The 26184-nt window shown below is 41.9% G+C and overlaps 1 pseudogene; it reads left to right on the forward strand.

Annotated features, from left to right (window-relative positions):
- Positions 1–1605: 1605 nt before the first annotated feature.
- Positions 1606–2467, forward strand: LOC138081321 (large ribosomal subunit protein uL18 pseudogene; annotated as a pseudogene).
- The last annotated feature ends 23717 nt before the right edge of the window (positions 2468–26184 follow it).

The raw sequence follows: 26184 nt of genomic DNA on the forward strand, positions 1-26184 counted from the left end.
CACACTGCACACATTGAATCATCTACAAATTTGAACTTCAACTTCACGCTGGAGACACTACTTCTCAAGGATCTCATCTGATTATTTCACCTTTTTGTGGGATCTCGGTATCTTGCAACAATTGTTAACATCTGCTCCCAAGTATTGAAAAGTATCCAGGTGGATCTAGGTGCTCTCAATATCTTGGCATCAAGATATTACTTAAGTATTCATATCTTCTCCTATAGCAAGCAATGATAAATGAGATAAATACCAAAATCTATATATGAAATATGGGGAAAAAGAGGAATCTCAATTTGAAATAGTACAACTGCAAAAAATAGAGAAATCTAATTATCATATGTGACCTTATACATACATAAGATGTAAGAGCTATAAATGCACTGTAGGTTATGATTGCAAATCTTCCCCTTAATCTCGGTAAGGATAAGTCACCTCAAATCCATTGGAAATATCCTTTGTATACATTACCTCCAACAAATAATGTAGATATTCCTAAAGCCCATTTGCTCTGAAAAATTCTGTCCTGGAGACCCAAATAAGAATTTTCCTAAAAATGAGACTAGCACAAAAACTGAACAAAAATACAGCAAACCACATGAATAAAAATGGAATTTTGAGGGCTAGAAGGTTTCTGTTTATAAAAATCAAATGGCTTTTGATTTTTGAATTGTACTTGAAGAGTTAATGAAAAATATTTAATAAGGATCAGAGGTCACCAACAATAACAGATTTTGGAAAAACAGCAAAATAAAACCTTTATCAAGAGCTTTAAAATAGATTTGAGAGGAATCATTAGCAGACTCTATCAAAAATCTAACACAAGGTCTACAAAATCTCAGGTAGCTGTGATGTCTTCTAGATATCAGTTGAGATTTTACTTCCACTCTCCCCATAATTATGTTCATTATATATTCTCAAGTCCAAAGTCAAAGTCTTCCAGAATTATATTACTCAACTTTTTGAATGATTGTATCAGTCAGGATAGGATAGGATAGGTTTTATGGCAATAACAACCCCCAAATTTCAGTGACTTAACAAACATTTATTTCTCATCCACGTGATCACAAGTGGGCTGGCAGGAGGTCTCAGCCCACCATAATCACTCACTCAGATGATAGAAGTTTTATCTCAACATGTGCTTCCATCATCTCCAGAGTAGTGAGAAAGGAAGATGTAAACTTCATGCAACCTCTTGAAGATTCCGTCTAGAACTGTCCCATGTCACTCCCATTTGCATTGCATTGCATTTGTCACAGCAAATCTTATTGCTACATCCAATGTCAAGGGGGGTGATGACTCAAAGAGGAACTGGAATGATGGTAAGAAGCCCTAATGACTACCACAGTGATGAGATATATTTTAGGATATAAATGTCATGACTCTTTGAGTCACCTCTAACTACTTCCCCCTTCAACTATGTAGAATTCTGTGTTTGTATAAGACAGACATAAAGACTTTTTATCCCATAAATCCTCATAAACCTCACCAGAACAATTCAAATTGAGCTTCCCACCCCACCCCACCCCACCCCACCCCCAGCCAGAGCCGTACTGGTCCTGCAACTCTGTGGTAAGCCGAAGTGTCCAAGCTCTGTTCTGCAGGATGGGGTTTGTTAAAGTTGTCAAGAACAAGGCTTACTTCAAGAGATACCAAGTGAAGTTCAGAAGACAGCAAGAGGGCAAAACTGACTACTATGCTTGGAAATAACTGGTAATCCAAGATAAAAATAAGTACAGCACACCAAAATACAGAACAATCGTTCATGTAATGAACAGAGATATCAATTGTCAGACTGCTTATGCTCGTATAGAAGGAGATGTGATTGTTTGTGCAGCTTATGCTCACGAACTCCCAATGATGTGAAAGTTGGCCTGACAAATTATGCTGTGGCACATTGTACTGCCCTGCTGCTGGCCTGCAGGCTTCTGAACAGGTTTGGTATGGACAAAATTTACGGAGGCCAAGACAAGGTGACTGGAGAGGAATACAATGTGGAAAGCGTTGATAGTCAACCTGGTGCCTTCACCTGTTACTTCGATGCAGGACTTGCCAGGACTTCTATTGGGAATAAAGTTTCTGGGACCCTGAAGGGAGCTGGTAATGAAGGTTTGTCTATCCCTCACAGTACCAAACGGTTCCCTAGTTATGATTCAGAAAACAAAGAATTCAGTGCTGAGGTACACCGAAAGCACATCATGGGGCAGAATGCTGCAGATTACATGTGTTATCTGATTGAAGAAGATGAGGATGCTTACAAGAAACAATTCTCTCCATTCATAAAGAACAACATAACTCCATACATGATGGAGGAGATGTATAAAAAAGCTCATGCTGCAGTATGAGAGAATCCAGTGTATGAGAAGAAGCCTAAGAAAGAAGTTAAAAAGAAGAGGTGGAATCAGCCCAAAATGTGACTTCCCCAGAAGAAAGATCAGGTAGCTCAGAAGAAGGCAAGCTTCCTTAGTGCTCAAATGGGCTACCAAGAGTTAATAAACCAGACCACAATCTTCTATCAAGATTTTTCAGATAAAGACAAAACTAACTTACTGAACAAGCAAAAAAAAGTAAAAAAAACATTGAGCCCCAATTAGATGCTCTAGGAAACCCAACACTGAAGGGGAGGGTATTACTCAGAATCTTTTGGGATTCAAGAGATAGAAATCCAATTCAAACTAGCATGGGTAAAAACATAACCAAATTCAGAAAGAGCTATGGCATACCACGCTTCGAAGTAAGACTGGATTTCAGGGCTTAAATACCGTTAGTCTTCCTTCTCTCTGTCTTTCATTCCTGGTACTCTTCTTTATCAGAATATCTCAAGCTGACTTCTCCAAGCAAGGGGATGGAAGGGAAATATGACCCTAGGGAGCTGTAGGCTTACAACCAGAAAGGAACCTAGGACTCTTCCTCACCAGCTCTACTTTGAAAGATCCTAGGAAAACCACTGAAGCTGCACCAGGGCAAAGTTTGTGAATTTGCAAAGATTGCTCTGGCTGCTGTTTGGAGAATTTGTTGAATAGAAGCAAAAGTGGAAGCACCACATGACCTTGCTGGCCAACTATTTAATGAAATTCTCTCTTCCCTCACTTTCTATGACACGGAAGCATTATAGGTCTCTGGTAGAGGCTCAAAAGCTTTTTAGACTCATTCCTATTGTTATCACAGATCATCTCTTGGGTTCTTCATGAACTACAAACATTGGGGGCAGTAATCCAAAGTATTATTATTCTGAGCCTGGCGTTGGAACCCAAGTGGAAAAGTTTCACAGACTGATCCTGGATATTTCTCTTTTCCATACTTAAATCCTAACCTTATAGTTAAAACTTACTTCTCTGCTGAACCTGCTGTTACTAATCTGCTCAAAAACAGCCACTGCTTTTTACATTCATTTATTTAAATAGAAACTTCTCAAGTTGTCCACAATACTGCTTCAGTTTACTTTTCCAGTTTTTCCCCCCATTTTTACTACTCAAATGTAAGTTAGTACATTTTCACAAAAGACTCCAAAAAATTCAGATGTGTGCAGAGGGAAATGTGGTAGCCCCCCTCACCTCCTCCACTTCCCTCTCCAGAGGTGACAAGTTCAGCAGCGAAACTGACCAGGACACTATGGTCCTTCCCCTCCCCACAACCCCCATGTCCTCCACTTGCCTTTTGTCTGTAGAAAAACTTTAGTCAAAGAATAAATTTAATCCGAGAAATGATAAAATGCAGAAACAAAGGGAAAGAAATCAAATGGGACAAAATAATAACAGTTTAGTCACTAAGCAAAGTCAAGGACCTTTTATTTCTTCTCAATGGCTATAGATGATATTCTAACCCATATCCTTTGAGCTGCTTTGTAGATACCAAAATTGCCACCAGGTGGAAATTAAGTAGGACGAAAAGTTTGTTTGGGTTTCCTCACAAGGTGTTATGGGAAAATCCAAGTGAACATTTTGGCCAACCTAATGGGTGATGACCAGACTGTAGCCATGATATAAGTTGCTCCATCTTGCACAGCTCTGAGGACTGATCTCAAAGAAATGAGAACAAACTGACCTTGGAACTAAGGATTAGCTGTACTTAAAATAATCAAGATGATGCTGATCAGACCACCGCATGACTAATTTCGAGGTGATTGTCAGAACTGACTGTGCTATTCTGCACGCAGCCTGCTCCCTCCACCTCTGCGCCCCTGAAACTCCCCTTTAAAAGCTCTGGCCCGCTGATTGGCAGTGGGGAGTCAGCTTTTGGACATGAGTTCACCCTCTCCCCCGGTTGCTGGCCTCCAAAATAAAGTAAACTTTTCTTTCAAACAATCTTGCCTCTCAAATATTGGGTTTTCAGAGGCAAGCAGCTGACCTGACTTTGTCTCCTTTATCCTATATATGTAAAAAAATATGTGGAAGCCTCTTTCTATAAATGTAACAGGAATTATATATTATTTGGCCAATTGCCTATATTATTTGGCCAGTTGCCAAATACTCTAACACGTTTGGTATTTATTACTTAACATATGCCTTACCTCATCATTTAAATATGTCTTGCTGCCTCATTGTTTTTAAGAACAAACTGGTACTCATAAGGTGGATGAAGTACAGTAAAGGTCCAAGATCCTTTTAAATGCAGGTCTAGATTCCAAAACACTCTGAAAACTGAAAGTTTTTGGAAAGCTGGCAGCAAAATCCTTTGGTGGTAAAACCTGACCTGAACCAACATGAAGCTTTTCAGTCTTTATGTATCTTACTTAATGAATATTCATAATTTTTATTGCAGAAATAATAATGTGTTTGATTAGGACATGTTGTCCCAGACCCCAATAGTGATGTGACATAATAAATAACAACAAGTTCTGAAATATGGAATGTCTGCCCCAAGAGTTTCAAATAAATGACAGTGACTCTGTAGCTTAGGAATTTGGGTCTTGTGTGTGTGTGTGTGTGTTTGCAGTTTCTTAAGAGAAGTTTATGAAACTTATAAAACTTCCTACTACTGCTAATTAACATTTACTGCCTGCTCATTATGTGCCAAACATTGTTTCAATGTTTTCCGCAAACTAGATAATGTCATGCTCACAACAATACTATAAAGTAAATATAAATATTGTTATAATCTCCATTTTATTGATAAGAAAAACTGAGTTGCAAGGAGGCTAAGTCATTTGTACAACTTCTACAGTCAGTAACTTAAGCAGGCACAAATTAATCTAAACCTATTTGGTTCCAGAATTTGTGTACTCAACCCCTTGTGCTATTTTGCCTCTATGCTCTCTGAGAATAATGTAGCAAACACAGCCAGATCTTTACATTTTGCCCCATTTTCTTGACACCATTTTTTTTTAATGAAACATTACAGATAGGTTAGAAACCCTCATATCCCTATCCAATCCCATTCTCTTTCCTTCCAGAGATAACTGCTATCTTCAGTTGGTATTTATCATTATATGTATGTTTTTATACCTTTACATAAAAACATATAGTATTGTTCTGCATATTTTAAGCTTTCCATATGGTAGGGAAGGGATGCACCTGGAAAAAAAAAAAAGACTCATAGTGCTTCAAATGACTAAACTATTTCAAACCAGGTAGTGACTGTGTTTATTTCCTTGTAATTCTTTAAACTGTATTTATATTTGGAATTGTATATATTCAGTTCAGTTCAGTTCAGTTGCTCAGTAGTGTCTGACCTTTTGCAATCCCATGGACTGCAGCATACCAGGCTTCCCTGTCCATCACCAACTCCCGGAGCTTACTCAAACTCCTGTCCATCAAGTCGGTGATGCCATCCAACCATCTCATCCTCTGTCATCCCTTTCTCCTCCAGCCTTCAATCTTTCCCAGCATCAGGGTCTTTTCCAATGAGTCAGTTCTTCAGATCAGGTGGCTAAAGTATTGGAGTTTCAGCTTCAGCATCAGTCCTTCCAATGAATATTCAGGACTGATTTCCTTTAGCATTGACTGGTCAGATCTCCTTATGATGCTTTTAAATATTTTAAAGAAAATTGGTATTAATATTAATAATATTGGACTATTAAAAACTATACCCATGAAATGAAACACTATATTCAATGAAAACATTATATTCAATGAAACACTAATCTAGCATTGCTGTGAAGGTATTATTTTTTTTCAGATGTGATTACCATCTATAATCGGACTTCCCTGGTGGCTCAGACGGTACAGTGTCTGCCTACAATGTGGGAGACCCGGGTTCAATCCCTGGGTTGGAAAGATCCCCTGGAGAAGGAAATGGCAACCCACTCCAATACTCTTGCCTGGAAAATCCCATGGATGGAGGAACCTGGTAGGCTACGGTTCATGGGGTCACAAAGAGTCGGACACAACCAAGCGACTTCACTACTATCACTACTACTACCATCTATAATCAGTTGACTTTCCTAGGTGGCTCAGAGGTTAAAGCATCTGCCTGGAATGTGGGAGACCCGGGTTCGATCCCTGGGTTGGGAAGAAGGAAACTGCAACCCACTCCAGTACTCTTGCCTGGAGAATCCCATGGAGGGAGGAGCCTGGTAGGCTATAGTCCATGGGGTCGCAAAGAGTCGGACATGACTGAGCGACTTCACTCACTTACATAAAGGATATTTTCCTGAGTTATCTTGGTGAATCTTAGCCAATCAGTTAAAAAGTTTTAAGAACAGAGCTGAGGATTCCCTGAGGGGGGAAAAAAAGATATTTATTTCATCTGTGGATTTCAGCATTAATTCCTGCCCCCAGAAGCCCCAGTCTGCCCTTCCTGACAGCCTGTCCTCTAAGTCTCAGACTTGCCTCATTAGCCCCCACAGCAATGGAAGGCAATATTCCTTGCAATAAGAAGGTTTTACACACTCATATCCTATTGGACACATATCTTACTATATATCCTACTGTTTCTCTGCTGGAACCATGACTGATACTGATACAGGACAGGAAAAAATACTGAAAGATGATGACCATAAACTTCCCAAATTTGGTGAAAAACATTAAGTGACAGATCCAAGACTCTCAATAAACCCCAAGTAGGGTAAACAGAAAGAAAGCCACACCTAACAGTGTTTGAAGCCCAAGATAGAGAAGCACCCTATCAACTCACATTGATGAGTCATGCAGAAGAGAATCAGATTTGGAGGACATTCTGAACTGTTCTGTAGGACTTGGAGTGGCAAGCCCAACTGGAAAGATGTCCAGAATTCCTAAGGCATTGGGCTAATTTTAAAAATCTAGGAACTTCCCTTGTGGTACAGTGGGTAGGAATCAGCCTGCCAGTGCAAGGCACACAGGTTCAATCCTTGGTCCGAGAAGATTTCCCATGCCATGGAGCAACTAAGGCCGTGTGCCACAACTACTGAGCCCACGTGTCCTAGAGCCGGTGCTCACAATAAGAAAAGCCGCTGCAATGAGAAGCCTGCACACCACAACTAGAGGGTAGCCCAGGCTGTCTGCAACCAGAGAAAGCTCACACACAGCAACAAAGACTCATCACAACCCAAAACAAAAAAACAAATAAATAAATCATCTAAGCCTGGAGAGGTAGTTCGATCTTGGGATAGGTTCAAACCCTAAGTGTGAGTGGCTGGTGCTTCCCCACAACTGGGAGGAGATTTAAATGTCAAGGTTTTAAATAAAGAAACATACTTTAGGATGGAATCAAGGCTAAGAACTGGTATTACATGCCAAGGTACAATGTACTTTCTAACACTCTCCCCCAGAACTTAACCTACTCATCCAATCACAAAGAAATCTGGACATGCTCTGCTCTCACCCAGACTCTACCTCCTGAAACATTACACTGTGGCAAAGAGTAAAGACAGTATGAATTCCCAGTAATCTACTAGTTCAGAAGGGAGAAGGGGAAAAAAGTGCTGAGCCACCACACTTAGTACCTTTGCCCAAGTTTACCAACATTATAGGTTACTCTCCCTCTCTTAGGAAGAATGAGAAAAGAAATAGAGAGAAATGGTCTCCCTCAGTAGTAGAGTAGAAACGCCTTCCCCTATGCAGAAACAAGGGGAGAAATAAACTGGTCTCTTCTCCCAACTAGATTATAAATTTCTTAAAGTCAGAAAACTGACTTACATAAACTTCTGTGTTTATCATAGTTCCAAGCAGTGAGCTGGACATATAATACACAGTGAGCAAATATGTATCAATTTAACCATTCTATATTTATTGTGTGTGCATGACATGAAGACTAAACATAATTTTAATTCTAATTTTACCTCATATTTGAACAGTGACCAACAACTTATAAAACATGTACATATACATTATGTCATTCAGTCTTCACAGCAACCGGTGTTATGAATAAGGAAAATGAGGCTCAGAGGGGTGATATAATTTCTTTAGTTACAGAGCTAACAATCAGAGTCAAGACTCAAATCCTCGTGATCTGACTCAGATACAATTCTGTCTGCATCATGCATGTGTGTCTGCTAAGTCACTTCAGTTGTGTCCAACTCTTTGCGACCCTATATATTTGTTAAGCGTTTTGATGTCCTTTAAGAAGAAAAGGATGTTGCCCATGAAGTCTGAGGCAGCTGTCTGAAATGCCTCCGCCAGGTTTGGCAACAGCTGTCTCAGCTTGACGTCTCACTGGGTGCCTGTCAGAGCCCCACCTTGGGGAATGACAAGTTTAATGAAGAAAAATCCAACCTTCCACCTGAACTCCTAGCTTTGCAAACGCAATTGACATCTGACAGGCTTAGAGGCCCTCACTGCAGGGGATGGCATGACTCCAGCCTCTCAGCTCATAGATTATGTGTTTGGCAGCTCTCTCTGCAATTGGCTGTCAACATGTGTGCCCTCTCCAGATCTTACTTCCTCATCCCAATGCTAACTTAGCGGCAATTCAAACAAACACTTACCATTTCCTGCATGCCAGGCACTGTGGATACTTAAAGAGATGAGTAGCATACCATTCCTGCCTTGGCAGGCAGGAATCAAAGTCCTACAGAGAGTCAGAAACTTTACACGGCCAGTATTTCTATGGAGACAATATCTCATTGCCATGGTAAATCAGTCCCATTTGAAAAGAGAAGCTCCAAGGAGGCTGCTCAAAAAAAATACCATGTTGACTGTTTTCTTTGGCAGGAACAGCAAATTCAAATGTCAGCAAGAATCTCAGAAGAGCAAGGGTGATTCAAGAATGACGGAAGGGGGTCACTTTGAAATTAGCGTTTGAGAAACAGAGCCACATTGTTTTTAATCTTAAAAAATAAAAGAGTGATGAGCATGAGGCCAGGCCACGTGAAAGTATGTGGTGCGTTACGAGGAAACAAGCAGGGCCATATGTTTGGAGGACAGGGTATGGAAGCTGAGATTAGAAGGAGATGGGTGGAGAGGCTTCAGTATCACACCAAAATGTTTACAATATATTCTGAACAGAGCCATAGAAGATTTCCAAGCTGGGATGGTGTTAGCATGATGTGCTTTAGAATAATGATGCTAGCACTTAGAGGAACACACTGGTCAGGTCTGCGTCAAAGAAAGGAATAATACGTCTGGTTATGTGACAGGGCACTATAGAAGGCCCAAAAAGGGATGGGGAACCCAGAAGAGGTGGAGAAGTTTTGAGAAGTTGCTGAGTTTGGTTTGTGACGTACATACAACATCCAAGTGAAGACACTTAGTGGACAGACAGAAAGTAGAGCCCAGAAACACAGAACAGGCTCACGGATTAAGCCATGAGTGTGCAGGAGACCCTCCCCTAGGGAGAGAGCACAGAGAGAAGGAAAATAAGTGACGGATAGGACAAGTCCCCTGGGAATCCCAACATTTGGGAGCCAAGTCAGAAATCAAAAACAGGAAACTGAGAACAGACACAGAAGATTAAAGGAAACTCAAGAGACAGATAGCAGGGCAGAGAAAAGAAGGGTGAGCCATAGTAGCGACTGCTGCACAGAAATCATAGAAGATTAGAGCTAAGGAGGTTGGGGGGAGGGCAGTGTGGGTAGGATGCTATGCATAAAATAGATAACTAATGAGAACCTTGGAGAAGGCAATGGCACCCCACTCCAGTACTCTTGCCTGGAAAATCCCATGGATGGAGGAGCCTGGTAGGCTGCAGTCCATGGGGTCACAAAGAGGCGGACACAACTGAGCTACTTCACTCACTTCACTCAATGAGAACCTACTATAGAGCTCAGAGAACTCTACTCAGTGCTCTGTGGTGACCTAAATGGGAAGAAAATCTGAAAAAGAGTGAATATATGTCTATGTATAACTGATTCACTTTACTGTACAGTCAAAACTGAGACAACATTGTAGAGCAAATATACTCCAATAAAGATTAATGTTTAAAAGAAAAGAAGAGCAGAGCTATGATTCCCTCTTGAAACTGAAAGGTCATTAAGTTTAGAAAATAAACAGGAGAGGAAGAGATTAAATAAGATTGACAAAATGTCAATCATTGTTAAAAGTGGGTCATGAGTACCTGGAGGTTCTTGATAATATCTCTACTTGTCTATATGTTCCAAAATTTTTCCAAATAAAAAACTGAAAATTTTAATAATACATAAAAAGAACTAAATGTCATTATTAGCTTCTAAGAACAGGCTTTCAGGAGAATATTGAGTAGCAAATGGGAAAGAGAAGAAGGGCCGCTGTTATCAAAAGTCATATTTTGAGCTTGCTGGCAACGTAATATAATGTTGGGGAAGAGCTAGGCTGATGCCTATGTCATTCACTTGGTGTCACTGCAGGAAACAGATGACACTCAAATTAGGGTGGCTCCCCAAGGGCTTAATAAAGGGAGTATTTGTGGTGTAAGAGCAGAACCCTGGTGCTAGTAGCAGTAGGGTGTTGCTACCCTTTATCATACAATCTCAGTGAAATGCAGCAATAAGCATGTGCTTCTCCCAGGCTGCGGACTTACTGGAGGTCAGCTGGCTCAGCTGGGAGCTCTGCCGCAAGCTGGTGTCCAGCTGGGCTTGCCTCCTCTGCAGATAAATATCTGGGCTGCTCCACATAGGTTCATTCTATGGCCCAGACTGAGGAAGGCAGCAGTGCCCAGGGGAAGCTCTTCTCATGGAGCTGGCAGAGGCACAAAAAGGCACACAGAAACACATGATGCTTCCAAAGGCCTGGGCTTGAAACTGGTGTAAACAATTGGTTTTATTCACATTCCATTGACCAGAGTGTGTCACAGACCCAAGCCCAAGGGCAAGGAGAATTATACACCCCGCCACCGCCCCCTCCCTTTATGAGAGTAGCTGCAAAGTCATATCCAGACAAAAAGTGTGGCTACCAGGAAGGACAAAGAATTCGGGCCAATAATTTAATCTATCACATATCTAGGGTTGAGGGAGGGAGTGCTTAGCAGAACTCAGAACCGTGAGGAGAGGGCCCCCTTGGGAGGTGCTCTGACCTTCTGTCAGAGAGAACCTGAGGAATCCCACAAAGAGAGCACCAGGGGAATAAACGTTCGGACCTGCCCAGGTCTCCTGCAGTCATCTCACCGCTAGACCAGCTGGAAGCCAGGAAGCAAAGGAACCATTTGATGGGGTCCAAACAGACCCACCTCCCAAGACAAGGAGGAATATAAGGAAGAATGAGTTTGGAGGGACAAAAAAAAGGGACCTGGACACAGCACTGGCCAGCTTCTAGAAGAGAACACACTGAAGGTGGGCAGGAAGCTAGTGGGAGAGGCTCAGCATATGAACAAAACCTTCATCTTCCCCAGTACAGCCCAGGAAAATGGAGAACCTGGAGGCTCAGGAGTTGTAAGAGATCCTCTAGGTCAGGAGTCCCGAAACTCCTGTCAGATCATCGGCAGCATTAGATGAGAAATAAAATGCACACAATAAATGTAATGCATGTAAATCATTCCGAAACCATCAGCCCAACCCCAGGTCCATGGAAAAATTTGTCTTCCATGCAATTGGTCGCTGGTGCCAAAAAAGGCTGAGGACAGCTGCTCTGGGTGGCCTGCACTGCCACCCTGGGCATCTGATCCAGGGGGGTGAGCAGGCACCAATCCCTAAGAGAGAGATTTTTCCCTCTTGCGAGACAGAGGCACAGTTGGAGGTGGAAATGGGCAATTAAAACAGATTGTCTGACTCAGCAATAAAATTAGGCTATCAGATATTGATAGTCAAGGATAGAGCAGGCCATCAGTATGGAGACTGACCCTGGAGAGGACCAGAGAAAAGACTTGTTGTCCAAGTGCTTCGGGAGGCATCTCCCCAAAAGGCACCTTTTACTGAGACTGACCCGAAATCCGCTGGTGGACCATAGGAAGCCGTGAATGTTTGTGCTGGTTATGTTCCTGGAGACAAATTAATGCAGAATGGAGCGAATGTACTAGTAATAACAATTGATAGCCATTTTCTAAATAGAATAGCTGTTGACAGTTAGCTCTTTTTAATATTGGCAGACTCTAGGATTGTCCCCTGCCCCAGACTGCAACAACATCCCTACCTTCTGCCCCTCCACCGTGCTTCACAGGTGGGAGCCTGAGGTAGTGCTTTTTTCCTTCTAAAGAAAACCTTGCTCTCACCTTGAGTGCACCCCAACACCGAGCCCCTCTGAGCCAAGAACGCACACATCACACAAGGCTGGAACCCAGAGAAAATTTCTTTTCTCCATGAGAGCTCTGACCATCAAGTCCAGCTGCTGACTCATGGTTGAGGAGAACAATTAAAGGACCAAAAGAGAGGTACTAGCAACTGGAGGAAGTCAGTATTCTAATGACGGACAAAACAAACCTACTAGAATGAGTTGAGTCTCAGGGAAAGGAGTGTTGGACAAAGGCAGTATATTCTAAATAATATGCTAAATAATATTTAAGTATATGCTATAATAAATATATGTTAAATAATATTTAAGATGCTTCTGAAGAAGGAAGTAGAGGCTCAGTGAGTTGAATGCAGAGAAGTTCCTAGGAAAGCCTTAATGTAACAGAAAAACAAAGAGCCTTGAAAAACAGAGGTTTTATATTTAAATAATAACGCTGGGCACAGTGCTGAAGAGTCTTTGATTCAATGCTTTCTGAATTCCCAATCAAATCTTAGTAAAGCAAACCTCCGAGGGAAGCATCCCAATTAGCCCTATTTTCCAGATGATCAGACCAGGACCCCTGTCCAATTTCCTGTCCCTGGTGCTCATCCTGGAACAAAATTATCTCTGTTGAGAAGCTATGTACCAAATCCCACATGTACAAATAACTGCCTGATTTTTGCAGCAGGCTTATGTGGAGCCATTGATCATGGCTGTGTTTCAATAAGTATTTTTTCCTGATAACGAGCCAATTTATAATCTAAAGTCAGGCCTAGGATCTTTTTTTAAAAATCGCATTATTATTATTAGGTATCACCATCTGGGTTGCATTTTTTTTAAAAATGGCATTCTTGTGTTTTTGGAAAGTACTTCTTTGGGAATACTGTGTCCTCAAGACACCCTCTCACAGCAAGGCCTCATAAATAGCAAGTCTTTGGTGTAGGCGTCTCAAAACACTTTCTCCTGTGTGATCCCATATTTTACAAAATCCCCAAATTGTAAATTCTTCTTCACACAGCTGCTTTTTACAGAGCACCTGCACTAATCCAGGCCCAAAGCCAGAGGCTGTGAAGAACGTAAAGTCCGGCCCTCAGCACTCAATCTAAGAGGCATTAAAGAAAAATTAGTACTATTATGTGGTGTTAAAATTTGGAAGCTGTGTAGAGTGTTTTACTTTCTGGAGTGAAATCCACTTCTGTCCACTTTGCCAAGCCTCATTGTCTCCCCATAATCAAGAAAGGGGTGTTGCTATGAATTGATCAGGTTTAATATTTTGTGGCCAACAGTGCCAGGAAATGGTGCTGTGAGAAGAAAACAAGTGTTAAGCCCCCAGGGCTGTTTCTGGCCACCATTTGCAACCTTCTGTCTCCCTAGTGAGTGAGTGAAGTCGCTCAGTCATGTCCGACTCTTTGCCACCGCATAGACTGTAGCCTACCAGGCTCCTCTGTCCATGGGATTTTCCAGGCAATAGTACTGGAGTGGATTGCCATTTCCTTCTCCAGGGGATCTTTCCAACCCAAGGCTCAATCCCGGGTCTCCCGCATTGCAGACAGACGCTCTACCGTCTGAGCCACCAGGGAAGTCTGTCTCCCTAGACTGGAGACTAATTCTCCACCAGGAAGGACCTTCTGTTTCCTGGAGCGAAACCAGAGTGGATTCTGTGGGGAGGCCACTAGGCCTACCTAGGCTGGCAAAGATACTTTCCTGCCGTTTCCTACAGTTCCACAGGAGAAGACGCTGGATAATTGTTAAGAAAAATTAACCGAGTATAAGTTAATAAATAAGTTTAAGTGCACCTGTCCTTTCAATGCCATACTGAATACTGTTTAACAGACCCATCCAACAATTATTTAATTTCTCATGAGAAGGCATCATTCTATGACTTTGCTGTTTTTACTGTTAATTAAGGCTCAGACTTGGCAACATTGCAGTTGACTTGTAGATTTGTGGCTAGCAGAGATGCAAATGATTTCTGACTGGCAGATATGATAACCTCAAAGGTTATAGTTTTTGCTGCTCTGTAGGGCATTAAATCAGGTTAGTATCTAATCCAGTGATCTTATTTTGACGTTCCTTTTTAAAATTGTCTACAAATATCTTGTTCTTCAAATACTCTTTTCTTTTTTCAATATTCATTTATTTGTCTTCATCGGTGCTTAGTTGCAGCATTCGAGATCTTTTCGTTTCAGCACGTGAACTCTTAGTTGCACCACATGAAATCGAGTTCCCTGACATGGGCCCCCTGCATTGAGAACACAGAGTCTTAGCCACTGTACCACCAGGGAAATTACTCTTCAAAACCAGTTTTATGATCTTACTGGCTCCCTCACTAATGAGTAAGTTAAATAAAATCTTTGACATGTATTTATTCCATATTTTTAAGAGTCATTCGTGTTTTCAATTTTTTTAATTAATATACTATTGAGTTACAATATTATATTAGTTTCAGGTATACAACATAAAGAGTCAAAATTTTTAGAGATTATACTCCATTTAATGTTGCAAAATATTCGTTATATTCCCTGTGCTGTACAACATATCCTCGTAGTTTATTTATTTTATACATAATAGTTTGTACCCCTTGTCTTGTCTCCCTACCCTTGTCTCTCCCCACCTTTCCCCATTGGCAACGACTAGTTTGTTCTCTATATCTGTGAGTCTGCTTCTGTTTTGTTATATCTATTCATTGTTTAATCCAAAAAATCCAAATTTTTTGGATTCCACACATAAGTGATAAAGTCTGACAAACTGTCGCAATCAAGACAATCTTAAGTAGACCTATTAAGATTGAAGGCAGGAGGAGAAGGGGACAACAGAGGATGAGATGGTTGGATGGCATCACCGACTCAATGGACATGAGTTTGAGCAAGCTCTGGGAGGTGGTGAAGGACAGAGAAGCTTGGCGTGCTGCAGTCCATGGGGTTGCAAAGAGTCGACATGACTGAGCAACTGAACAACAAAATTAAAAATATTGCGGTATCCTGGATGGGACCCTGAAACAGGTGAAAAGTCATCAGGGGAAAACTGAGGAAATCTGGACGAACCATAGACTTTAGTTCTTAACAATGTGCCATTACTGGTTTATTAATAGTGACAAATGTATCATACTAATGGATGATATTAATTATAGGAGAAACTCGATGTGGGGTATATGGGAACTCTATTATCTTCACAGTCTTTCTGTAAATCTAAAATTATGCTAAAATTAAAAGTTTATATTAAAATCAATCATAACACCACATACAGATTTTTTTTAAATCAGATTGAATCTCAATTCCACAGCTTATCGACTGTGACCTTGGATAAGTCACTCAACATTTCAAGTCTCATCTATAAAAAGATAACAGTATCTACCGTACAAAATGGTTATGAGGTTGAAATACAAAAGAACCTGGTTTCCTCTACCCTGACTTTAGATTCTATTAAAATGCACTTCAATGAATCTGCAGCAGAAGTGCACTTTCATTGGCCCAGAAGCATATCGCCTTTGCACCTTCTTGAAATCCTTGTTAACAATGTTAGGTGCAGGGCCCACTGAAACCAAGCAGGACTCTGTGGGGTTCCTGGGCATGGAAACCTTTCCACCAGTTGCTAATCAGAGAAGGGAGGGGATGCAGAGATTTGGGAGGAGCAGCCAACAAACCACAATGCAGACTCGGGGCCAGTTCTGGTTCCACCTCAAGGGATACACACAGTATCTTTGAGCTCTTTACAGAACTAAAACCCACAACAAATGGAAACTCTGGAACTTCATTCCAGAGAAGGTCACAGCTTGATAACCTTAAGAAGCTCATTAGGAGACCACCTGAGGCTGGATTAAAGCATCGCAGGCCCTGCACACACCCTGACCCCTATTAGCAGCTCTGCCCTTGAGCTATTAGTATAAAACTCCTCAGCCAAACCTACCACACAGTTTAAAGGGCAGGAGCCAACGGTATCCCCCTTTGCCTGGCAAAGCAATAAAACTATTCTTTTCTACTTCACCCGAAACTCTGTCTCTGACATTCGATTCTGCACTGGTGCACAGAGGCAGAACTTTTCATGCCACCACCCAGCACAAAGGTGAATAAAGGAAACCTCAGCAGTTTCGAAGATACAGCTGTAGTGCCCTCCTGGTCTCTGAGGTTCTTGTTCTACTAAGGTCAAATGTGCTTGAACATGCCTGGATTACAGAGAAGAGCACAGTCTGAGTGGAGTGTGGGGGAAGGGCGTTCTCCTCACTTAGAATAAGCCTGAGAGGATTTGAAAGGTGATTAACTACGGAGATGTCCTTTTTATTATAGGAGACTGGAATGCAAAAGTAGGAAGTCAAGAAATACCTGGAGTAACAGGCAAACGTGGCCTTGGAGTACGGAATGAAGCAGGGCAAAGGCTAATAGAGTTTTGCCAAGAGAATGCACTGGTCATAACAAACACTTTCTTTCAACAACACAAAAGACTCTACACATGGATACCACCAGATGGTCAACACTGAAATCAGATTGATTTTATTCTTTGCAGCCAAAGATAGAGAAGCTCTATACAGTCAGCAAAAACAGGACCGGGAGCTGACTGTGGCTCAGACCATGAACTCCTTATTGCCAAATTCAGACTTAAATTGAAGAAAGTGGGGAAAACCAACAGACCATTCAGATATGACCTAAATCAAATCCCTTATGATTATACAAAGGAAGTGAGAAATAGATTTAAAGGACTAGATCTGATAGAGTGCCTGATGAACTATGGACTAAGGTTCGTGACATTGTACAGGAGACAGGGATCAAGGCCATCCCCATGGAAAAGAAATGCAAAAAAGCAAAATGGCTGTCTGAGGAGGCCTTACAAATAGCTGAGAAAAGAAAAGAAGTGAAAAGCAAAGGAGAGAAGGAAAGATATAAGCATGTGAATGCAGAGTTCCAAAGAATAGCAAGAAGACATAAGAAAGCCTTCCTCAACGATCAATGCAAAGAAAAAGAGGAAAACAATGGAATGGGAAAGACTAGAGATCTCTTCAAGAAAATTAGAGATACCAAGGGAACATTTCATGCAAGGATGGGCTCGATAAAGGACAGAAATTGTATGGACCTAACAGAAGCAGAACATATGAAGAGGTGGCAAGACTACACAGAAGAACTGTACAAAAAAGAGCTTCACGATCCAGATAATCATAATGGTGTGATCACTCACCTAGAGCCAGACATCCTAGAATCTGAAGTCAAGTGGGCCTTAGAAAGCATCACAATGAACAAAGTTAGTGGAGGTGATGGAATTCCAGTGGAGCTATTTCAAATCCTGAGAGATGATGCTGTGAAATGCCAGCAAATTTGGAAAACTCAGCAGTGGCCACAGGACTGAAAAAGGTCAGTTTTCATTCCAATCCCAAAGAAAGGCCATGCCAAAGAATGCTCAAACTACTGCACAATTGCACTCCTCTCACACGCTAGTAAAGTAATGCTCAAAATTCTCCAAGCCAGCCTTCAGCAATACATGAACCATGAACTCCCTGATGTTCCAGCTGGTTTTAGAAAAGGCAGAGGAACCAGAGATCAAATTGCCAACATCTGCTGAATCATGGAAAAAGCAAGAGAGTTCCAGAAAAACTTCTATTTCTGCTTTATGGACTATGCCAAAGCCTTTGACTGTGTGGATCACAATAAACTGTGGAAAATTCTGAAAGAGATGGGAATACCAGACCACCTCATCTGCCTCTTGAGAAACCTATATGCAAGTCAGGAAGCAACAGTTAGAACTGGACATGGAACAACAGACTGGTTCCAAATAGGAAAAGGAGTACGTCAAGGCTGTATATTGTCACCCTGCTTATTTAACTTATATGCAGAGTACATCATGAGAAATGCTGGGCTGGAAGAAACACAAGCTGGAATCAAGATTGCCAGGAGAAATATCAATAACCTCATGTATGCAGATGACACCACCCTTGTGGCAGAAAGTGAAGAGGAACTAAAAAGCCTCTTGAGGAAAGCGAAAGAGGAGAGTGAAAAAGTTGGCTTAAAGCTCAACATTCAGAAAACGAAGATCATGGCATCTGGTCCCATCACTTCATGGGAAATAGATGGGGAAACAGCGTCAGACTTTATTTTTGGGCTCCAAAATCACTGCAGATGGTGATTGCAGTCATGAAATTAAAAGACACTTACTCCTTGGAAGGAAAGTTATAACCAACCTAGATAGTATATTGAAAAGCAGAGACATTACTTTGCCAACAAAGGTCCGTCTAGTCAAGGCTATGGGTTTTCCAGTGTTCATGTATGGATGTGAGAGTTGGACTGTGAAGAAGGCTGAGCACAAAAGAATTGATGGTTTTGAACTGTGGTGTTGGAGAAGACTCTTGAGAGTCCCTTGGACTACAAGGAGATCCAACCAGTCCATTCTGAAGGAGATCAGTCCTGGGTGTTCACTGGAAGGACTGATGCTAAAGCTGAAAGTCCAATACTTTGGCCACCTCACACGAAGAGTTGACTCATTGTTAAAGACCCTGATTCTGGGAGGGATTGGGGGCAGGAGGAGAAGGGGACGACAGAGGATGAGATGGCTGGATGGCATCACCGACTCGATGGACATGAGTTTGAGTGAACTCTGGGAGTTGGTGATGGACAGGGAGGCCTGGCGTGCTGTGATTCTTGGGGTCGCAAAGAGTTGGACACAACTGAGCAACTGAACTGAACTGAACTAACGAGGGAGAAAGCCAGCCTTTTTCTTCAGGAGCTTTTATTTGGATGGGGGAGGGAGGGAGGTATCAAACAGCATACATGGGTCTGGAGCTCCAGGGGGCAGACTGCTGGGTAGAGTTGGAGTGCTTCCAGGCATGCCTCTCTGGACCACAGACCCCGCAGGGGGAAGATGTGAGCGTTTGATAAGCTGTCCCTTTTCCTTATCCTGTTAATATGTTATTGTGTGAATTAGGTTTTTCATTATGGAACTTTGGATGTAGTGGGGCTATTCAGTTGGATCTGCTTTACTCTAAAGTGAACACTCCTATGCTAGTTTGGCATCAATATTTCCATGGCTTTATTAATCATGACCAGAACAAACATTCTTTCTAAGAGAGTTGTACTTATATATGCCTGTTTTACCCGAGATTTACACCAGAGGGCAGTATGGCTGCTCTGTTCTGGAGAAGCCTTTTTTTTTTTTTTTTTTCCCCCAGAAAGTTCAGTTCAGTTCAGGGGCTCCGTTGTGTCCGACTCTTTGTGACCCCATGAACCGCAGCACGCCAGGCCTCCCTGTCCATCACCAACTCCCGGAGTCCACCCAAACCCATGTCCATTGAGTCGCTAATGCCATCCAACTATCTCATCCTCTGTTGTCCTCTTCTCCTTGACTAGACTTTTGGCAAAGTAATGTCTCTGCTTTTTAATGTGCTATCTAGGTTGGTCATAACTTTCCTTCCAAGGAGTAAGCGTCTTTTAATTTCATGGCTCCAGTCACCATCTGCAGTGATTTTGGAGCCCAGAAAAATAAAGTCTGACACTGTTTCCATTGTTTCCTCATCTATTCCCCATGAAGTGATGGGACCAGATGCCATGATCTTCGTTTTCTGAATGTTGAGCTTTAAGCCAACTTTTTCACTCTCCTCTTTCACTTTCAACAAGAGGCTCTTTAGTTCTTCACTTTCTGCCATAAGGGTGGTGTCATCTGCATACATGAGGTTATTGATATTTCTCCTGGCAATCTTGATTCCAGCTTGTGCTTCCTCCAGCCCAACGTTTCTCATGATGTACTCTGCATATAAGTTAAATAAGCAGGGTGACAATATACAGCCTTGATGTACTCCTTTTCCTATTTGGAACCAGTCTGTTGTTCCATGTCCAGTTCTAACTGTTGCTTCCTGACCGACATATAGGTTTCTCAAGAGGCAGATGAGGTGGTCTGGTATTCCCATCTCTTTCAGAATTTTCCACAGTTTATTGTGATCCACACAGTCAAAGGCTTTGGCATAGTCCATAAAGCAGAAATAGAAGTTTTTCTGGAACTCTCTTGCTTTTTCCATGATTCAGCAGATGTTGGCAATTTGATCTCTGGTTCCTCTGCCTTTTCTAAAACCAGCTTGAACATCTAGAAGTTCACATATTGCTGAAGCCTGGCTTGGAGAATTTTGAGCATTACTGCTTAAGCCTGGCTTCCAGGAAAGTGCACTGCTAAGTAGTGGGTCTTATAGTAGTCTCCTAGCATCTTCATATCTGAGATTGTTGATATTTCTCCTGGCAATATTTATTCCAGCTTGTAATTCATCCAGCCCAGCATTTCACATGATGTATTCTGCATAGAAGTTAAATAAGCAGGGTGACAATATACAGCCTTGTCATATTCCTTTCCCAATTTTGAATCAGTCAGTTGTTCCACGTCTAATTCTAACTGTTGCTTCTTGGTGCATGTACAGGTTTCTTGGGAGATAGGTAAGGTGGTCTGGTACTCCCAACTCTTCAAGAATTTTCCACTGTTTTTCGTGATCCACACAATCAAAGGCTTTAGCATAGTCAATGAAGCTGAAAGAGATGTTTTTCTGGAATGCCCTTTCCTTCTTCATGATCCTACAAATGTTTTGGCAATTTGATCTCTGGTTCCTCTGCCTCTTTGAAACCCAGCTTGTACATCTGAAGTTCTCGATTCAGGTACTCCTGAAGCCTAACTTGAAGGATTCTGAGCATGACCTTGCTAGCCTGTGAAATGAGCGCAATTGTGCAGTAGTCTGAACATTCTTTGGCATTTGCCCTTCTTTGGGATTGGAAAGAAAACTGACCTTTTCCAGCCCTGTGGCCACTGCTGAGTCTTCCAAATTTTCTGGTATATTGAGTGCAACACTATAACAGCATCCATCTTTTAGGATTTTAAATACCTCAGCTAGAATTCTGTCACCTCCACTAGCTTTGTTCATAGAATGCTTCCTAAGGCCCACTTGATTGCACATTCCAGAATGTCCAGCTCCAGGTGGCTTGACCACATCATCGTGGTTATTGGGGTCCCTTTTTTGTATCGCTCCTCTGTCTAATGACAGAAAGTGAAGAGGAACTAAAGACCCTCTTGATGCGAGTGGAAGAGAAGAGTGAAAAAGCTGGGTTAAAACTCAGCATTCAAATAATGAAGATCATGGCATCTGGTCCCGTCACTTCACAGCAAATAGAAGGGGGAAAAAAATGGAAGCAGTTACAGATTTTATTTTCTTGGGCTCCAAAATCAATGCAGATGGTAACAGCAGCCATGAAATTAAAAGATGCATGCTTCTTGGAAAGAAAGCTATGACAAACCTACACAGTGTATTAAAAAGTAGAGACATCACTTTGCCGACAAAGGTCCAAATAGTCAAAGCTGTTCCAGTAGTCATGTACAGATGAGAAATTTGGACCATAAAGAAGACTGAGTGATGAAGAATTGATGCTTTTAAATTGTGGTTCTGGAGAAGACTCTTGAGAGTCCTTGGATAGCAAGGAGATCAAACCAGTCAATCCTAAAGAAAATCAACCCTGAATATTCACTGGAAGGACTGCTGCTGAAGCTGAAGCTCCAATACTTTGGTCACCTGATGCAAAGACCCAACTCTTGGAACAGACCCTGATGCTGGGAAAGATTGAAGGCAAAAGGAGAAGGGGGCAGCAGAAGATGAGATGGTTAGATAGCATTATCTACTCAATGGACATGAGTTTGAACAAACTCTGGGAGACAGTGGAGGACAGAGGAGCCTGGTGTGCTGCAGTCCATGGGATACTGACTGAACAACAACGAAGTATTTTCCTGAGTAAAGAAAGAGGAAAGTAGGTGTATACATTTTCTATCGCTGTGTAACAAATTAACTCAAACTCAATAGCTTAAAGCAACACCCATTTGTTAGCTCACAGCTCTGTAGGTCAGAAGTTTATTGTTTTCACAATTATGGATCAGAGATAGCAGTGGGAATGACTGGCTAGAAGGCTTGATCCAGGAAGCCAGGCCATTTCCACTGGAGTCATAAACTTGGCTAGTGAACTCTCTCATGTTGCAGCCACTTCAATCAAGGAAAAGAAAAGAACAGGATTTGTGGTGTTTGTGAAGAGACTAAGAGAATAGCTCAACTAGGATTGTACTAGGTTTACAAACTCTCCTGTGTGTTCCTGGAATCTGACTTTAGACCAAAGTTTCATTTCCTATGGCCAGATAGTTGAGATTTTAAATTGCACACTAAATTATTTGTAAGTCTCAAAAAGAAGAAGAAAAAAAACCTCCTGATTGTAGGACTTTTCTTCTATGGTCTAACCCCACTTGAGGCTGCTCCTTAATGATTCTTTTTTCCAAGCTAAGAAATAATCCCCAAACAGGAAAATGCCAGGTAAAAGAAAGTATCCTTGGTATTCTAGCCTTTCAAACTTCAGTTCAGTTCAGTTGCTCAGTAATGTCCGACTCTTTGAGACCCCATGAATTGCAGCACACCAGGCCTCCCTGTCCATCACCAACTCCCAGAGTTCACTCAGACTCATGTCCATTGAGTCAGTGATGCCATCCAGCCATCTCATCCTCTGTCGTCCCCTTGTCCTCCTGCCCCCAATCCCTCCCAGCATCAGAGTCTTTTCTAATGAGTCAACTCTTCGTGTGAGGTGGCCAAAGTATTGAAGTTTCAGCTTTAGCATCAGTCCTTCCAATGAACACCCAGGACTGATTTCCTTTAGGATGGACTGGTTGGATCTCCTTGTAGTCCAAGGGACTCTCAAGAGTCTTCTCCAACACCACAGTTCAAAAGTATCAATTCTTCAGCCCTCAGCTTTCTTCACAGTCCAACTCTCACATCCATACATGACTACTGGAAAAACCATAGCCTTGACTAGACGGACCTTTGTTGGCAAAGTAATATCTCTGCTTTTTAATACGCTAATTAGAACAACATAAATATTCAGTACTAAAGGAATGATTCATCCAATGGAATACTGTGCTTCCACTTAAATATTTATCTTGAAGACTGTATTGCAACAAAGAAAAGTTTATGTAATGATGTTGTTGTTCAATCACTAAGTCGTGTCTGACTCTTTGCGACTGTGTGGACTGCAGCATGCCAGACTCCCCTGTCCTTCATTATTTCCCAGAACGTGAAGTTGCTCAGTCGTGTCCGACTCTTCGCGACTCCATTGACTGTAGCCTACCAGGCTCCTCTGTCCATGGGATTTTCCAGGCAATAGTACTGGAGTGGATTGCCATTTCCTTCTCCAAGGAATCTTGCCAACCCAGAGATCGAACCCGAGTCTCCCACATGGTGGACAGACGCTTTACCGTCTGCGATCTCAGCCAAATGGCCGAGAAGCACTATTTCCCAGAATTTGCTCAAACTCATGTTCATTGAGTCAGTGATGTCCTCCAACCCATTCCCTTCTCCAGGGGATTTTCCCAACCCAGGGATCGAATCAGGCCTCCTGCATCACTGGCAGATTCTTTACCATCTGAGCCAAGAGAACCTAAACTGAGGGAAGGGCAAGGTTTATGTACCTAATGCACAGTGAGGCCAAACAAACCAAAACATGGGAGTCTGGAGTAGAGAAAGTTTTATTGTATGGTCAAGCAAAAGGAATGGGTGACGTCCACTTAAAACCCCCAAACTCCCCAATAGTCAATGATAGAACCCTGAAGAACCCTGCCATGTATGGAGTGTTCAGAGAAGGGATGCCTCCAAAGGAGATAGAAAAAAATGAATCAAAGAAGCCTAAAAAAGAGTGAAACAAGAGAGCCTGAGTCACAGAAGCTGGGAGAAGGTGGCATGTCCAAGGTGTCAAGCATTTTATATCCATTACTATACTTAGTCCTCACCCAAAGTGAAAGATCCTATTACAGCCCTTTTGCTATGAGCATATTTTGAGCAAAGTTTCAAGAGGAACTTAGCAAGTTGAGAAATATCCCAGTGTAAGGGAGAGGTGGGATTTGAGCTGAGATCTCTCTTTAAGCAAAGCTAAGTACTCTCTGCTTTACACCAAGCCACCTCCATGTCCTGTTAGAAATATCTCCTGAATGTATAGGAAGTCATGGTTTAAGAGGGATCAGTCAGTTGTATTTTTTAATCTGTGAGCTTTCAGTTCAGTTCAGTTCAGTCACTCAGTCGTGTCCAACTCTTTGCGACCCCATGGACGGCAGCACACCAGGCTTCCCTGTCCACATCAACTCCCAGAGCTTGCTCAAACTCATGTCCATCGAGTCGGTGATGCCATCCAACCATCTCATTCTCTGTCATCCCCTTCCCCTGCTGCCTTCAATCTTTCCCAGCATCAGGGTCTTTTCCAAGGAGTCAGTTCTTCGCATCAGGTAGCCAAAGTATTGGAGTTTCAGCTATAGAATCAGTCTTTCCAATGAATAGTCAGGACTGATTTTCTTTAGGATTGAGTGGTTTAATTTTTTTGCAGTCCAAGGGAATCTCAAGAGTCTTCTCCAACACCACAGTTCAAAAGCATCAACTCTTTGGCACTCAGCTTTCTTTATAATCCAACTCTCACATCCATACACGACTACTGGAAAAACCATAGCCTTGACTAGATGGACCTTTGTCAGCAAAATAATTTCTCTGGTCTTCAATATGCCATGTAGGTTGGTCATAGCCTTTCTTCCAAGGAGAAAGCATCTTTTAATTTCATGGCTGCAGTCACCATCTGCAGTGATTTTGGAGTCCAAAAAAATGAAGTCTGTCACTGTTTCCATTATTTCCCCATCTATTTGTCTTGAAGTGATGGGACCAGACATCATGATCTTCATTTTCTGAATGTTGAGCTTTAAGCCAGCTTTTTCACTCTCCTCTTTCACTTTCATCAAGAGGCTTTTTAGCTCCTCTTCACTTTCTGCCATAAGGGTGATGTCATCTGCATATCTGAGGTTATTGATATTTTTCCTGGCAATCTTGATTCCAGTTTGTGCTTCTTCCAGTCTGGCATTTCACATGATGTATTCTGCATATAAGTTAAATAAGCAGGGTGACAATATACAGCCTTGGCATACTCCTTTCCCAATTTGGAACCAGTCTATTGTTCCATGTCCAGTTCTCACAGTTGCTTCTTGACCTGCATACAGATTTCTCAGGAGGCAGGTAAGGTGGTCTGGTATTCACATCTCTTGAGGAATTTTTCACAGTTTGTTGTGATAGACACATTCAAAGGCTTTGGCGTAGTCAATAAAGCAAAAGTAGATGTTTTTCTGGAACTCTCTTGCTTTTTTCGTTGATCCAATGGATGCTGGCAATTTGATCTCTGGTTCCTCTGCCTTTTCTACAACCAGCTTGAACATCTGGAGCTTCACAGTTCACATATTGCTGAAGCCTGGCTTGGAGGATTTTGATCATTCCTTTGCTATCTTGTGAGATGAGTGCTATTGTGCAGTAGTTTGAACATTCTTTGGCATTGCCTTTCTTTGGGGTTGGAATGAAAACTGACCTTTTCCAGTCCTATGGCCATTGCTGAGTTTTCCAAATTTTCTGGCATATTGAGTACAGCACTTTCACAGCATCATCTTTCAGGATTTGAAATAGCTCAGCTGGATTTCCCTCACCTCCACTAGCTTTGTTCATAGTGATCCTTCCTAAGATCCACTTGACTTAGCATTCCAGGATGTCTGGCTCTGGGTGAGTGATCACACCGTTGTGGTTATCTGGGTCATGAAGATCTTTTTTGTATAGCTCTTCTGTGTATTCTTGCCACCTCTTTGTAGTATCTTCTGCTTCTGTTAGGTCCATACTATTTCTGTCCTTTATTGAGCCCATCTTTGATGAAATGTT

This window comes from Capricornis sumatraensis, chromosome 6 (assembly GCF_032405125.1).
Source record: "Capricornis sumatraensis isolate serow.1 chromosome 6, serow.2, whole genome shotgun sequence".
NCBI lineage: Eukaryota > Metazoa > Chordata > Mammalia > Artiodactyla > Bovidae > Capricornis > Capricornis sumatraensis.